Here is a 16,682-nt window from a genome sequence, read left to right on the forward strand (position 1 = left end):
CCTCCCTCCCTCATCACTCATTCCCTCAGCCAAGAGCAGCTGACACCTGCAGGAGAGGAGAAGACACTTGCAGGAAGGAAATCATTTGGTGTCAAGGGCCAGCTGTGCGACCTTAGGCAAGTCACTGCCCCTTGCCCATGTCACCACATTGGTCTTTCTTCCTTCATACAGTGCGTAAGGAGGGGGGAACTAGGTCTTTCTAGGATTCACTAAGATTGAGGCCTTCATCCCCCGCCCCACCCCCACCTCCCTGACCCCTCTTCTGCCCCCTTGGGGTCAGGGGAAAGTGACTAAGGCCACATTATTTTAGGTGGTCTAGAATTTCTCTCTGGGACTCTAGTCCCCCCTTTGGGCAGGTCCCAGTCTCCCACCTCTCAGGAACCCCTCGGGGAACCAGGGCATCTCAGAGCCTTGGGCCAGGCCCCGAAGCTCCCGCAGACGCCTGCGGAAGAAAGGAAGGAAGCTGGGTCAAAGCCGCAGTCTCCTCTTCCGCTGGGGGCTCCCACTTCCCCTGAGGCTCCAGGCCCTTCGAAGAACCCTGGCGGGCATGCAACGGGGACGCCTCCTGGTAACTTTCCCGGTCCGCTCTGTGCCCCCACCCCCGCCCCCAGGCCGGAAGTGACGAGCTCTACCCATTTTGGGGCTGAAAGGAGAACCCCAGGACCAGGATGCTTTGGGGTGAGACTGGAAGAGGGCCGGGGAGCCCCACACGCGGAGAAACCTTTGTGCCTTTTCCGCGGGCACATATGGCGTAGGGAGTATTAATTACCGTAGCTTTTTAATTAACAATCGCTTAATCTGAGCCGTAACATTTGCCACGACACCCTGCGCCTCGCCGTGAACCCGCGCCGCCCGCCCTGCCAACTCATCAATTAATTTTTATTGACGTTTTCTTCCCCAAACAGGCACAATACCAGGGTTTTCCAATTAACACCTCCGCGATCTCTAATTAGTGCAATTAACAGACTGATGGATGCCCGGAGTTTACCCGCGAGGGAGGGAGGCAGGGAAGGGGCGGGGCCGCCCCCGGCGCACACGTGCACGTGCGCAGCTGGGCAGCGGGCAGCGGGCAGCGGGCAGCGGGCAGCGGGCAGCGGCGCACCCGGGCTCTAGCGCCCGCAGGGCTGGCGGGGCGTGGCCACAGGTAACCCCGACCCGCCGCGACTGTAGTGCTTTGAGGTGAAACAAGGAGTCACTGTTGCCAGCCCTCCGCAAACCCACAATCTAGTCAGGGCGAGAGCTGGAAGCCTGAGACTGAAAGTCGGGAAACCTGGCACCTAGCCCCAGGTCTACCATCAACTTGTGGGTGACTTGGGCCACGTTCATTACCCGCGTTTCTCCTCCGTATAATGGGGGAAAGCAGACTAGAAGTAGCCATCTATTTACACAGTATACCCCTACCGACTTCCGAGAGAGATGAGGAAGCTGACCTCAATAAAAGACACAGGAGGCTTCTTAAAATACATCATGGGGTAGTAGGAAGGGAGAACAAAATGGACCCGAATCTCAAGCCAGGGGACCTCAAACTTGAGTGCATCACAATGCCCTCGAGGGCTCGCTAGAACACAGATTGCTGGGCCCCAGGCCCAGGGTTTCTGACTCAGTGGGTCTGGAGTGGGCCTGAGCATCTTCACTTCTAAAAAGCTCCCAAGTGATGCTGATGCTGCTCATCCAAGACCACAGGTCTCCCCCGTGATGACCACTGACTTTATTTTTTTTTAAAGATTTTATTTATTTATTCATGAGACACACACAGAGAAAGGCAGAGAGAGGAGAAGCAGGCTCCACACAGGGAGCCCGACGTGGGACTCGATCCCAGGATTCCAGGATCATGCCCTGAGCTAAAGGCAGACGCTCAATCACTGAGCCACCCAGGTGTCCCGACCACTGACTTTAGTTTATGAGCTGCCTGTGGCCAAAATGAAATGATCTATCTCCAAGGTCATGTATTCATTCAACATGGATTTAGTGCCTGCTTAAGACAACACTGATGGGGAGGTGCGCCTGGCTGGCTTCCTTAGTAGAACATGCAACTCTTGATCTCCAGGTGGTGAGTTCAAGTCCTACAATGGGCACAGAGCTTACTTTAAAGCAGGGGTGGGGGGGCGGTGGGCACCTGGGTGGCTCAGTGGTTGAACATCTGCCTTTGGCTCAGGGTGTGATCCCAAGTTCCAGGATCAAATCCCATATCGCACTTCCCACAAAAAGCCTGCTTCTCCCTCTGCCTATGTCTCAGCCTCTCTCTAAGTGTCTCTCATAAATAAATAAAATCTTAAAAGAAAAAAAAAAAAAAAGACAAACCCTGAGGACCTATCTTGCAGGACACTGGAATTTGGTCCCTGCCCTCTGCAGGTTTATAAATCTTGAAGAAGCCTGTGCAGTAGTGTCCTAGATGCTTTGAGGGCAACTTATAATAATGGGGGTCCTATTCTCCCCAACCTCTTTTTACTAGGGAAATCTGGCATTGGTCTTTTTGAAAATTTAGCCACTAGTGGAGTTTTGGCTATGAACGAAGTCATTCTCTCTCCTCCAGTAGATGGCCAAGAGTGTATAGCACCAGCAAGGACCCTCATTCATGGGTTGCACAGATATTTAGGCACCTACAGTGTGGCAGGCTCCGTGTCTGCAGACCTGAGCAGAACAAGGCAGAACAAGGCACAGGCCCTGCTCTGCTGGAGCTCATGGTTCCTGTGAGGGGAGGCAGATGATAAGTAAGGACACAAAAAGAGATAAGCTCACAATAAAGTAGGTTTCTATCAAGTGTGAGTACAGGGAATAAACAGCGAAATCTTACTTAAACCAGGCGGGTGGCGGGGGGAGTGCAGAGAAAGTCTTCTTTTTGAGGAAATGGCATTTATGCTCACAAATGAAAGGTGAGTAGGTATTGGCCAGGTGAAGCGTACACTGAATTGCAGGGGAAACGGCACAGGCAAAAGCCCCTTATTTCAAGAGAGGCTGCCAGTTTCAGACTCTTCCAGACCCAAAAGTCTTTGAAATGGACACGTTGCTAGATTACATGAAAAGACGTGGGTACCACGTAGAACAGAGCATGAGGACACCTTATATTTCCTATTTCTTATCTTTCTAGTTATCTTGCTATCAAATCTTGTGTCAGGGACATAAAGCAGAGGGCTCTTCAGAGCAATAAGCACTGACATTACACGTAACTGAAGAATGCTTCCCAATCTGTCATCCAAAGGCCTGGGGGACCCCCCTCCCTCATTCAGCTCAGGCCCTGAAGGCGCACCTGCTCAGGCTGCCAGAAGAGGTGAGGGCTTGGGCAGTAGCCACTTTTGACCTTGGCCTTCTGTAGATAGCCACTCATTTGCCATCTACCTGCTGACCATTTTCTGGTCTCTCATTATCTTTGTAATAAGAGCAGTGAGGTCATCCGTGTGAGCCTCGGTTTCCTTATTTGTCATATGAGGCTAATGCCAATAAACCTTCCTTTCAGGGTTGCTGTGATATCAAATAAAATCCACTCCATGAAGAAGGCATTCAGAAAAGGATAGTTAAGTAAGTATGGGGGCCCAGAAAGTCCTGCTGCAACTCAATTCTGAGTGGGCTATGGTTTATGATCCTATCCCCTTATTACAGCCCGTGGTTCAGCATTTGAGGAAAGTGAGAATAGGGCCCATGGCTTAGAATATGTCTCTATGGCTCCAAAATGGGTCTCCAAACCAGAGCAAAGTGATGTGAGTCACGTCATCACCGGGCTTTCTGATTAGGCCAAGGGTGTCTTTCCCTAAGAAGATGGGGCTCTCTTGAGTTCCAGATAAAGTAATCCCTCTCCAAGCCCCTGTTATCCCCATACTTTGGGGCACCCCAGGCTTCCCTCTGTACTCTGATTCCTGCCCAAGATTCTCCCTAAATGACACACCAACAGCCACATACCCCAATGTCAGAGACCATTCAAGACCTCTCAGCACAAAACTTCAGAGCTCGAGGAACGTTGTACAAGAGTCAGGGTGAGGGCCTGCCTCTCTAACAGAAGGCAAGAAGCCTCTGACTTGGGAGATGAGCCACCATCCGTGCTGCTTCACGTTCTCTCCTGAATTTCAAATAACTTTAGTTTTTAATCTTAAAAGCATTAGACACCTTGGTAGAAAATTTTAAAGAGAAAAAAAGTATAAAGAAAAAACTGGTACCCATAATCGTGCCACCCAGAGAGCTAGCCTTTTGGGATCCACCCCTTCCAGTCAGTTCATTTTCACTCTCTTTGGCATATAAACATTTAAAAAGTGAAATTGGGGTCATAATCTGTACATGGTTTGAATTTTCCTATTTTTCCACTCACCACTTACTATCATAACCATTTCCACATGACAGCAAATATTTTAAGCAACAGTTTTTAGTGGTCACATTGTTGCTCCAATGGGCTGCATGTTCCAGAATTTATTGAGCCAATCCCCTAGAGTTGGACATCCAGACTATTACCTATTTTTTTACTATGACGCTGCAATAAACACCCTTTTGCTAACGGAACATTCGATGTTTCTAACTACTAGCTTAGGAAACGTGTTTAGGTGGAACTATGTATTTTTAAGGCTGTCAATATATTTATTCCCTAATTGATATCCATAAAATTTGTACCAACTTTATCCTCCCTCTGGCAATGCACACATCTCCTGGAGGACTCAAGTACCCCTCACCTTTTTAGCATTTTCCCTCCCTCCTCCTCAGGTCTGATTCCAGAAGATTCTCGGATCCTGCATAAGGCATTCAAAAAACAACACTTACAGATCCTGTCAAATCTGGGTGAGTTTACAGGGTACACAGCTGGCTGGTGGTCCTCTGCCTGCAACTAATACTGAACACAGTAGGTACTGGGGTCTGGGCATATGGAGGGAATAAAACACAGCCTTTGCTTTTGTGGGGCTTACAAGTTGGTAGAAGAAAAAGAGACACACCCAGGCAAACACAGCATTAAGAAAAATACCCAATACCTAGGCTCCACCCTGCATCAAATAAATTGCGATTCTGGGGAGTGGGGCCGGGCATGGATCATTTAAAAATATTTTCCAAGCATTCTAAACTTCAATTGCAGAGGGCGCCTGGGTGGCTCAGTTGGTTAAGCATCTGCCTTCGGTTCAGGTCATGTTCTGGAGGTCCTGGGATTGAGCCCCACATCAGGCTCCCTGCTCAGTAGGGATTCTACTTCTCCTTCCCCCTCTGCCCCTCCCCCTGCCTATGCTATTTCTTTCTCTCTCAAATAAATAAATACCTTAAGCTTCAATTGTAGCCAGGGTTGAGAACCTCTGATCTATATATATCGCCCAACTTTCCAAATGTTACATGAAATTGACACTGTAGGGGTGAGGTGCTGGCTATGGGTGCCTAGAGGGAATGGGGATACTCTGGGAAGGCTCTTCCAGTAGGAGGTGACTTCTAAGCGGAGTCACAAGGAAGTGAAGCCTGGGCACACAATTTGTGACTATATTTTATTTTAATAACAACCATTCCACTCATAGAGTCCTTGAAAGTCCCTTCCCATACCCTGTCCCCTCTTCTGCACACAACCTGGCATTCATTTGACAGATGAAGGAGCCACACTTTGAAGATGCCTACTGACCTGACAAAGTCACCTGGCTGCAAGGAGGGTGAGCTGAACTGGAACTCTAACAGCTCTTCCCATTCCCAAATCAGTGCTCTTCTCCTGAATCCCACCTCAGAGGTGGTGAGGCCTAAAGGGTGGTCACTCTGGGAAGCGGTTGAGCCTCTGCCTTCAGCTCTCCCTGGAGTCTGAACCTTTCGTCACCACTGCCCCCAGCCACAGTTTACTTTCCACTGGCTCTGGCCCTAAAATGCTCCCACCAGGCCCTAGCACTCCATCCTAGAACCACACCAAGAGGAAGAATCAATAAAAAAAGAAAGAAAGAAAGAAAGAAAGAAAGAAAGAAAGAAAGAAAGAAAAGAAAGAAAGAAAGAAAAAAAGAGAACCAAAGATCCCACTCCATCTCATTAAGAAAGTAAACATAAGAGCCATCTAAGTGTCTAATTAAGCTTCTAATTAGTCCCTGCTTGTTACTAATGCAAATTAGATTACTCCGCTTAACTACAGCATGTCCACAACACCCTTGTTAATTGCGGCCTTTTGAAATTAAATTACTCCCTAATTAGCATATCAAAGCCATTGATTCGGAGCTGGGAAAGATGAGGGCAAGAGAAGCCGAATGCCAAGTTTGGTTAATCAGAGATGGCTAATTAAATAGTGACGTCTTTCGTGGGGGGGCCTGCTGGTTTGGGGTGGGGGCAACTCATCCAAGGCCTGAATGGCCATCTGGAGCTTGGTTCCGGTAGTGCCCTTGGCACCAGGGGGCTCCCGTGAGCAAAGGAGGGACTCCAGTCAGCCTGGGACACATCACTTGGTCTGGCCCTTCCTGGGGGCCTAACTGCTTCACGCCCAACCTGCTCCTGACCTGCCCTGGGCCCTCTCTGTCTCCCCTGATGATATTTAGGTGTAATATTTACAGGCATCTTGGGTACCAACTCAAGGGGCATCAGAAATACATCCACATCCAGATATGCAAGATTCAGCATCCCCCCCCCTCCGCCTCTCTTTCCCTGTTACAAAATGAGTTCCAGAAAAGTGACTTATATCCAATTCTCTTGTCGCCACCTGAGGTTCCATTCTTGGAAGAAAGTCTCCCCACTCCCCCCCACAAAAAGTAAGTTTGGGGGACAAGTGATGATGACTTTCACAGTCGGGCTCACCTGGGCAGGGATGACCTGGTTTCAGCTTGGAACAGACTCCTGGTGACACAAGGCCCTATAATTCCTTCCGTGGTCAAAAACAGGAAAAACACCACCGTCAGTTCTGAACAGAATTCAGCTGGGGTCAGGGTGTCCTTAGAGGTCTTCTCTGGCTCTAGTTAAGACCTTGCAGAGTCTCTCAGACCACCTCCCCTTCTCCTAGCTCTTCCTTGAAGAATATTGAGGATAAGTAAAATCTCCAAGACAGAATTACTAACCACAATGCCTTCAGGGGCCAGGCTGGTCACCTAGGAGGCCAGGTGAGAAGTGCAGGGCATCAATCCCAGCCTGCCCTTACCAAATGCAGGCTGAGTGTTGACAGGGTTTTAGTTTTTCACAAGAAGCCAAAGTGGGGATATTTGTGTGAAATGTACCCTTGTAATAAGCTTTGTGTGAGTCAACAAGACTCCTAAGGGGTGAAGTTGGTCAGTTAGTGGCTCAGCCCTTATGGCCAGCATTCCAGAGAAGCAGGTTCCAGTTAACTGTGTGGCCTCAGGGCCATTGCACTACCTCTCCAGGCCCCTCACCCATCAACTGAGAGTTGAGATATGTCTATATCATCGCCTGGAGAATCTCTCCGGGCTGTTGTGAGGATCAGAACAGGGAAGGCATGTGAAATGGCAAGGCAGAGATCCTCAGTCAGGGTCTGGTGACCACTTATTGTACTTTGTACCTGCCACAACCTCCTCCCAGATTGGGACAACTTCTAGAACTTTCCTCCTTCATCTTCCATTTACCTTCTTATTCCTGCAGAGGCCCAACTTAGCTCTCGGGCAGCCAGGAGGTACCACACATCTGTGCCCTCTGCCCCTTCATTGAGCAGATCAGCCCCCGGCTGGGGCAACAGCTCCTAAAGGCCTCTTCTAAAAAATATGAAACTTTCACCAGAACAAAATCCTGAGGGCTGACAGGCAGGCCTCCAGCCTGGCCCTCCAAGGTCCCCTCCTCCAACTAGGGTGTGTGTATCTTGTGGAAGAGGCTCTTTGGAGTCTGTCCCTAGCTCTCCCCGGGGGCCTCTCCCAAGTTTCTCACCAGCAGCCCCTGGAGTACACAGCCTCAGGGTCAGGGCCAAATCCCCCAAGGGTGAGGTTCTGTTGGTTTAAGGAAGGATGGAACAGGGCCCAGGGGAGAACAAGTCCCTATTGCCCCCACCCCCACCCCAGCTCAGAAAGGGTGAATCCCAGGAGGTGCCCAGGGAGGGTACCCATCCAAGCCAAACCCGGCAAAAGGCAAAAGCGTTCATGAGGGTGGTTTTGTTTTAGAAAATAGGTAAAATGAAAGGCAAGGCAGAAACAGAGAAATGGGGAGGGGGTTACGCCATCCTGATGTGAGGGGGGAGGGCAGCACGGAGGCACACAAGGGCCAAGCTGCAGCCCGCCTCACTGAGCTCTCTCTCCCAATGAGATTCAATTAATTGATAACAAGAGGCATCAAATTAATTTCTGGAGGATGTGAGATTCTGATGAAGGGAAATCTCGTCGATGGAGATCAAGCAAGGGGGGGCAGCACCCCCTTTTAATCAGGCTCCGCTGCCTAATTGGGAAGGAGGAGCCCAGCCTGTGCGTGCGGGGTCGCCTGCCCCCCACTCCACGGCGCCCCTTTCGGGAGGGTGAGGGGAGGCCCGGCCCACCGCCTTGAACAAGGGGAGTGCGCCGGGACCTGGCGGTGTCCTCCTTCCCTCCCCCCAAGCCCGACCCGCAGTTCCGGCCAGAGGTAGCCCAGCAGAAGAGGCTGTGGGGGGGGGGGGGGTTCCCAAGTCAACCTGCAGTTAGGAACACCTTTGCCGAGAGAGAGAAGTGGGCATGCCTAAGGTCTCCCCGGCATTAGGAAGTTGGTAGCAGTGTGCTATCCGGTGACCCTCTCCGGGAATCCAGACCTTGTTTACCACCCAGATCTGTTAAGTCATCCCCCAAAGAGAGGAGTGCAGTTCACAGGGAGAAGGCACACCCCCCCCACCTCAAACACCAGCAGCCCCCTCTTCCAAAATTCCCTCGACTCCCCAGGCACTGGAGTGGAGGGGGTCCCGTGCCCCAGGCTCTTTCTCGGTACTGGTACTCCGGTCAGGTGTTGCACGCCGGAGCTCAGAGATTAAGGAACTTCCAGCAACTTGCACTGATGCGCTTGCAGAGGCTCAGGGAAATGCTGGTGGGGCAAGCAACCCAGAGCAAGGGCGCGGAGCTGGATGGGGAGACCAGTAGCACTGGCTCTCCAGGGGAAATCCCGGAGGCTTCCTAAAGGAGGGGTTCTCCCAAGTGGACCAACTCTGCATCCTTAGCAAGATCCAACTTTCACAAGCGCCTCCTGCTCCAATGATCCAGCGATGCAGAAGCCTTGAGAAGATAGGGAGCTTCTCCACACTCAGAGCTTTGCTCCTTCAGTGTTTACAGCTGCAGCCACTCCCTGGGTCTCCTGCAAATCCTGCCATTCAGTGTCTCTTTCAGATTCTCCCCAGCTATGCACACCCTTCTTTGCAGGGTGCCAATGTGCATCTGCCTGGGGAAGCCCTGAAGGAAAGGAGGAAGTGCACTGCTACCCTTTTTTGGACCAATTTCTTTCAGCCTGGGTCTCCTGGACGTGTGGGCTCCAGGCTGCGGAGCCTAATCTGAGGGAGCTCATCGGCTGGAAGAAACAAGAAGGGGAGCCCCTTCGTTCCCCCAACTCCCACTTTTCCTTCACACAGCACAGGCCTCATGAAGGCCCTCCCAGGTCAGCAGAGGCATCCTCTTGCCCCTGGGGAGCATCAGGACCAGTCCCCAGACCCTATCTGAAAGATCAGCCCTGGGGCACTTGCTCCACTCCTAATTTTCCAAGTTGCAATGGAGTCACCTCTTATAAAACCTCTTCCCCTCAACCCTCATGCTTGCCACTGCACCCATTAAGTGCTCCACAGTCCTCCTCCTGGTCTCCATCCCCTGAGTTACCCTGCCCTTAAGTCGCCACCATCTGTCCCTCCTTTGCTACTGGTGAGAATTCGAGGTAACTTCCACCTGCTGACCCTGACTACCTTGAACAAATGCCAAGGGTTAGTATTGTGCACACACTCCACTCTGAGGAAAGCCCACCAGCTCGTCCTCCTCACCCCTACCCCATTTGCACGGCAGCCCAGGTCAGGTTCCATCAGAATCAGTTTGGAGTGGGAGAGAAAATGCCATTTACCTTGGTCCAGGACTACCAATAAGCCTGATGGCCCTCAGGTCCCAGCTCTGGAGGCTCCAGTTGGGCAGAGGATTGGGAACCGTGAGGTCAGCAGAGCTACTGGTATTCTGGGCACAGGTGGCATGGCTCTGGCCAGGGTGGGGAGAAGGTGCAGGGTTGCACTAGAGGGACAGCCCGGCAAAGACCCGGAAAGGAGTAGTCCTGGGATAGGAATCAAGGGAAGGAAGGACATCCATCAGGACCAGGCCCCCTCAAGGCACAGGGCACTTTGACTCCCACAGCCCAACATCCTGTGGCCCTGTCCAGATGTGCACTTCTTGTGCTAGGAGTTCTTGATGTCTAGCTCAGGCAGGCGTGCTCTGAGTCCAGTCTCTCTGAGGGGCCCACTGAGTCCCATTTCACCAAACCCCTGCATGGGCAGCCACAAGGCTTGGAGTAACAGGGCTCCTGCTGTGATGCCAGCAGGGTGGGGCTGGCAGCAGGTGAAGAAGGTGTGTGTTCCCATGGCCAATCCAGGAAGGCAATGCTGAAAAAGCCAGGAACTTTAGGCTGAAGTTTTTTTTTTCTTCTTCTTTGAAGTGATCCATCCACAGGTAGGTCTCCAATTGATCTAAGACTTGTCTTCCATAAGATGGTATAGGCTAGCGTTCCAAACCCCAGAAGTTTCCCTTTTTGGAGAGAGGTGAATTATTCCTCGCATTTTTGTCTTCACAAGCACCATCACAAGTGGTGATGGTGGGGTAACATACGTCTGGATCCTTCTAGGGTGGTATGCAGGTGGGAAATGCCAGGTTCTGAACCTAGACCCCCCCTTAATGGGAAGGCAGGAGGAGAAAACTGAGCCTTCTCAGTGGACAGCAAAGGGGCAGCCCAGGCCTGAGTTTGTAAAGGAGGGTGTGGTGGAGGGGGATTGGGTTGACAGACCCTCTCATCCCCTCCTCTCTCCCTTCCCCACAGCGAGGCTCAGGCCCTACTGGTTGCACTGGGAGTTAGGAGCCCTGCATTTTAGTCTCAGCTGTACCACTCACTAGCTGGTAACCCCAGCCAAGTTGCTTCTTCTCTTTAGGCTTCCTTTTCCAAGCCCGTGAAATGGAGGTTAAAACACAAACATTTCCAGTATTCAGTCCAACGTGCGTGCTGGCAACGCTGGAAGTCGAATAATACAAACCACTCCTTGGTCAGCACTAGTATGTGCCAGGCTCCGTGCTAGGGACTTCACATACAAGCTCCCACTCAACTCCCAAACGGACTTTCTAAGGTGAGCATTATCGACCCACTTTACAACATGGGAAAACTGAGGTTCCAAGAGCTTAATAAGTTCCCTAGAGTCCCATCACTGCCGGTGGTCAGGTTCCAAAGTCTCTTCCACTGTGACCCATGTTCTGCCCTGGCCAGGCTGGTGTTCCTTGCCTTGGGCTCTGGAGTTCTGGAACCAAGTCCAAGGAAACCATTTCAGCCAATGGAATCCTGTCAAAAGTAGCACCCACCTGGCCTTCGTCTGGGGAAGCTGGGAGAGCTGTAAGACTGTGAAGGGACACTGTATGGATCTCCCCGGATAGAAGAAATTATTATTTTGCACAGTTTGGGTTATTAGGAAAGTCAAGTCATTGTGCCAGGGACAGATGCGGAGGGGCTTGCATTTCAGCTGGAAAGATAGGCAAACCACCAAGGTGGGGGGGGGGACGGGGGGAGCACAGTGATCGGCTAGGATGTGGGGGAAGAAGGGTGCAGCCATGCCAGGTGTGGCAGGGCGGGGGAGTCCTCTGGAGATGACCCTCCCTTCCCTTTGCGCCTCACACCTCTCCTCTGAAACAGACACCCTGCTCTCATTCTCCTCTCCTTGACGCAGTAGCCTCCCTGTCTGTCCCTCCTACCCCAGCAAAAGGAGCATCAGAGAGCAGACCCAGCCTTCTTGTTCACGCTCTCTAGTGCCCAGCCTGGGACCTGCCCAGACAGACCAGGGGCTCAGCAAACACTTGGGGGGAATTACTACATCAAAGGAAACCCCCCACCCCCCCTCCCAGCACATCCCCCCTGCTTTCTTCCCCCTAAGGAAGAGGTGTGTTTGGAGTAGGGGCCCAGCAGGATATGCACATTCCTGGCGAGAAGGGACCTACCTGCTAGCAGCCAGAAAGGAAGTTTCTGGCCCACAGCAGAGGAAAGGGGTTGGGGGGGGGGGGGGATGTATCAGTGTCTAGGTGTGAGCAGAGTACCTGCATAGAAAGGGACAAAGGCAGGTCCTGTGTCAGGCTGGGCCCAACCTGCCTTACCCCTGGCATTCCCCAGCATTGGTATCAAGCCTTTCTCTCCCCAGGGCTCAGGGGTTCCCCAACTCTGTAACTCCTGGGAATTCTGCCCAGGACTGGGAGAAGGAGAGAAAACCCCACCCAGAGACTCAACGGCTTAGTGCCAAGAGAGAAGCTTCCCATGGTCTCTCCCCTAACTCAGTGCTGAGGCTGGGACCAGAGTAAAGTAGTGGCTGGAGGGTCTGGGAGAAGAGATTCCCAACTTCCTGGGGGTCCTGGGTATGTTTGGGGGGATTGGGCCCCCACAACACCACTTCCTCCCCCATGCTACCTTGCCCGGCTGAAAAGAGTGGGAGCAACACCGGATAAGGAGGGCCCCCCAACCTCCCACCCTGGCATACCCCTTGCTTTTGAGAGGCTCAAATCTAAAGTAGTCAGAGAAAGCAAGTCGTCCAGGTGCCTACAACAGTCTCGGGGCCCTCCCTCCAGCCTGCCAGGTGTCAGGGCACCCCAGAACCCAGGCAAGACAAAGTTTCTCAAGTTGAAAACAAAACAAAACAAGCCTGCAGACTTCCCATCCCCAGAGCAGTTTTCTTCCCGGTTGCATGGGGTTCGTGGAGATCATCTGGGGCAGGGACTGTCTGAAGCGAGTGTCTCTCAGGGCATCTGAGATGCTGGCATCCCTGCCCTTCCGGCCCCTGAGACCACCCGCTGGCTCACCAGGAGTCAGGGGCTTGAAATGCCCAGCCCCGGGGCGCTTCCAGTTCGGGATCTCTGCTGAAAGTGAGTTTCTGGGTTCAGACTCTCCGTGTTCCAGTCTGGTTACCCACTGCCTTCTCCGATGGGGCTGTGGTCAGACCCTTCCGCGGCTACAGGCCGTGTAGACGCTCCGGCCGCTCCTTCCCTCTGCGTGGGAGATGGTGGCACCCTGTCCGTCTCCGGCTCCAACCCCCGCCACATCTCATGCTTCACTCCCGGGCCCTGCAATCCCAGACCCAGCACAGTTCGCCCTGGGACAATCCAGGCAGTGCTTTAAAACGAGGGATGAAGATGCTGAAGTTCAAGGAAAAAACCCGCATGGGCCAAAATGCTCCCGGGTGTTCTCAGGAACTGCAGGGATGACAGCTTCAGACTCGGGTTTGCTCTTTCATCCTCCCACCTGAGCCCCTGCTCCAGGCTCCGCGGCCAGGCCAATCCGTAGGACGACCCGGTGCTGGGGTGCGAGACACGCGGTGATCTCCAGACGCCTTAAACCCCGGACGCCGAGTGAGCGAGGAAATCCTCCAGGCGGGGGTTGGCAAGAGAAGCCGGAGTGCAAAGGGATGAGCTGGGCGCTCTATAGGCTCTGGGTGTCCGTATTCCCATATCACCTTCCCCTAGCCTGGAGGGTCCGGGAGGGACGCGGACGTGTTCACGAGGTCGCCCCAGTTGTAGGAAGGAATCCGCAGCCCTTAGGGCCTCTGTCTCAGAATCCGCGTCCCGCGAAATCGCATGGTCCTTTGCCGGGGAGGCCGGGACCCGGGTCGCTCGGAGCGCCCCGCTTCCTGGCGCCACAGGCTTTGCCTGGGCTCAGCCCCAAGTTAGTTCGGCGTTGACCGGGAGCGCCAGGCCGGAGCACCGCCGGGGTGACCGCGGGTCACAGAGGTGTCCGTGACGGGCAGTCCGGAGGAGACACTGGGGTCGTCAGTCTGAGGGGGGGTGTCCTGCTTGGTCACTCGGGAACCCTCTTCCCTGGGGGGGGGGGGCGTCGGAGCCCTGCGGCCGCGCTCCCTTTCCAGCCCCAACGCGGTGAGACGGGTGGGGGCAGGGGTGGAGAAAGGTATCGCCGGGTCGGTCCCCCGCCCTCCAGCACAGGCGCACAAAATCACAGGGGCCGTTTCCAGACGCTCCCAAGTCCCCAAGAAGTTTTCCGCTCCATCTCGGAGCTGGCCGAGCGAAGCGATGGGGGGAAAGGGGTTGCCTGGCCCCGGCACCTCCAAGGTGCGAGCCCAGCGAAACGAGTCCCCTTCTCACCCGAGGCTACTGGGCGGTGCGATCGCGGCCCACCCCCCACCCCCATCTGCCTCCGGGGCGCGTCTCGGGGAATCCTGGACAGACCCGGGTTGGGTTGGGGGAGCTCGCGCCACCACTTCCCTCCCCAGCTCAGCAAAGTCCGGGCCGGGAACTACTCTTTGTTCGACTCCGGCGGGGGCCGGGGGGTGGGGGGGTCGCGCCCCTTACACCCCACTCCCCGCGGCCAGGCCGGGAGGGGGCGGGGCCAGGTCCTGGGGGAAGGGCGGGCCTCAGTGGCCTTCCCAGGCCCCCCCACCCCGCCTCGCCGACCTCCGGCTGCCCCCACCTCCCGCCGCCCCGCCGCTGCCCCCACCTGTTCCCAAGGCGGCTCCGGGCCGCGGGGGCCCAGGCCGGGGGCGGGGTGTGGTGGCGGCGCGGGGTCAGGGCGCCGCAGCCGGCCCCGGCTGGAACAAAGTGCGCCGGCCTGGGCCCGGCTCCTCCCGGCGCCCAGCGCGTCTCCGGCGGGCAGTTTGCAAACACAAAGTGAGCCAGCGAGCGGGCGAGAGAGTGCGCGAGCTAGGGAGTTGGTCTGGTCGCCGGCCCAGCCCCCACCCGCGTCCCCGGGCTCGGCCCGCCACCTACCTGTCCGGCCCGGCCGCTCCGTGCGGGCTCCGGCCCGTCAGCCCGCGCGGGGCATGGGGCTCGCTCGGGTCGCAGCCCGGGCCCGCCGCCGCCCGCTGGGGCTGCCCCTCCGCGCCGCCCGGCGCCGCGCCGCTCCCGGGCGTCCTCCCTCCGCGCCGCGCCGCGCCGCGCCGGCCGCCGCGCGCCCTAGCCCCGCCGGGGCATCGCACTTGGCGGGCGGCTCGGCTCGCTCCGGCGGCGCTCCTCCTTCCCGGTCCTCCGCGCCGCTCGCCCGCCCGCTCCGGCTCCCGGGCTCCGGGACCCCGGCGTCCCCGCCCCCGGCCCAGCCCTGGTTCCGGCCCGGGCTCCTCCCCGCCGCGCCGCCGCCGCCCGCGCCGCGCCCTCCTCGCGGGCCGGGGGCTCCGTCCCGGCGGCGGCCGCGCTGTCCGGTCCGCAGGGGCGGCCGGCTCCGGACTCCGAGGGGCTGCGACTGAGCCCGGGCTGCGAGTGGCTGCGAGCGGGCGGCGCGCGGGCGGGGCGGGAGGGGGCGGGGGACGCGGGCTGGAGGGGAAGGAGGGAGCGCGCCGGGAGCCCGGGAGGAGGGAGCGAGCGAGCGGCGGAGGGAGGGGAGACCAACTTCTAGCGCTACCATAATTCGCCTAAAGCAGGTGCAGCCGCTTTCGCCCGGCCCGGCCTGGCCGCCGCCGCCGCCGCCGCCGCCGCCGCGAGCCAGCGAGGACCAACCACGTGGGCCGAACTTCAGGGGAAGCAGTGGGGACTAGGGGAGGAGACGCGGGGCGGCGGGCCTGGAAAGGGCGGGAGGTGGAGGGGCCCCCGGCCTCTGCCTGCCCCCGCGAGTCCTGCGGCGCCGTGCAAACCCCAGCTTTCCCCGGAGTCTGGAGGTGCGGCGGAGGCCCGCTCCCACCGCTTCACTGGCTCCCGGCCGGCTGCGCTCGGCGCGGGGAGGGGCCGGGGCCCTGATCCCGGAGCCGGTGCCCGGCCGGAGTCCTTCCTCGCCTGCCTCCCGCTCCCGGCCGCGTGGGGGCTGGCGGTGAGCTCCGGGAGCCGGGGGTGGGGGGTGGGGAGGCTCCTTCGGGGCATTGTGAACGCTCACCCCGGGCGCGCGCTGACTCCCTTTCCGGAAGGGGAATTTCCCAGAAAGTGCTGTGCTAACCGGTGAAGAAGGGGCCCAAAGCCGGATACACGCGGGCAAAGCGAAGTGCAAAATCGAGGCGATTATCCGGACAAATTAGATTGCAAACAAAACTCAGTGTCTTTGCCTGGGGGCTCGGAGGGATGGTGGTGGTGGCGGTGGCGCGTGTTGGGTTAGGGTGGGGGCGGAGGTTGGGGGAGGGGGTTGGATGGGGGGGGCGGGGAGTCCGGATGGGAAAAGGCCCGAGTGCCCCGGCCAGGAGTAAGCTGGTAGCAGATGCCCCACCCAGACACCCGTGGAAATCTGAATAAATCCTCCACTCCCAAAACATCTCCTGTCTCTCTGTGTTGCGGGTGGGGAGAGGTGAAAGACGCCCCAGAGATCTTCAAGGAGTGCCCATGACCAAGGGAGGGCCCTGCTTTCCTGGCCCAGATCACCTGAGGCAGGTGATCTTTGATGCCTCTGTGGAGTGTGAGCTGCAGATGCTTGGGGTGAGTCAGTCCTGTCGCCTGGGGAGAGAGAGAAGGGTCTCTTGGAAGAGAGGGTCTTTCCAAAGGCGCTTGGAAGAAAAGGAACCTAGGAGAGGAGGCTCCTTTTGGGGTGGTTCATCAATTATAATATCCCTTTTCTGCAGGTAGGGATATTAACCTCAGAAGTTGTTGTAAGGTTAGTGACACCCGTCCAGGTCCTGATCCTGTTTTTGTCCCATTGGGTGGGTGTGATGGAGATTTAGGCCCTCCCAGAACCTTCAGGTATCTAAG

General features: G+C 56.0%; 1 protein-coding gene across 7 annotated transcripts in view; it reads right to left on the bottom strand.

The window, feature by feature from the left end:
- The window catches only part of FOXP4 (forkhead box P4), a 53,525-nt gene extending 38,482 nt beyond the window's left edge, over nt 1-15,043 (bottom strand). For 3 of the 7 annotated variants that reach the window (XM_041762132.1, XM_041762150.1, XM_041762119.1), the window contains exon 1: nt 14,790-15,043. The gene's annotated coding sequence lies outside the window, so the exon portion shown is untranslated. Of the gene's footprint in view, nt 1-6,714; nt 6,779-14,789 lie in introns of all 7 variants that reach the window. The other 4 variants (XM_041762125.1, XM_041762141.1, XM_041762166.1 and 1 more) reach the window with 4 other exon arrangements.
- Between the last annotated feature and the right edge of the window lie 1,639 nt (nt 15,044-16,682).

This window comes from Vulpes lagopus, chromosome 1 (genome assembly GCF_018345385.1).
Source record: "Vulpes lagopus strain Blue_001 chromosome 1, ASM1834538v1, whole genome shotgun sequence".
NCBI classification, from domain to species: domain Eukaryota; kingdom Metazoa; phylum Chordata; class Mammalia; order Carnivora; family Canidae; genus Vulpes; species Vulpes lagopus.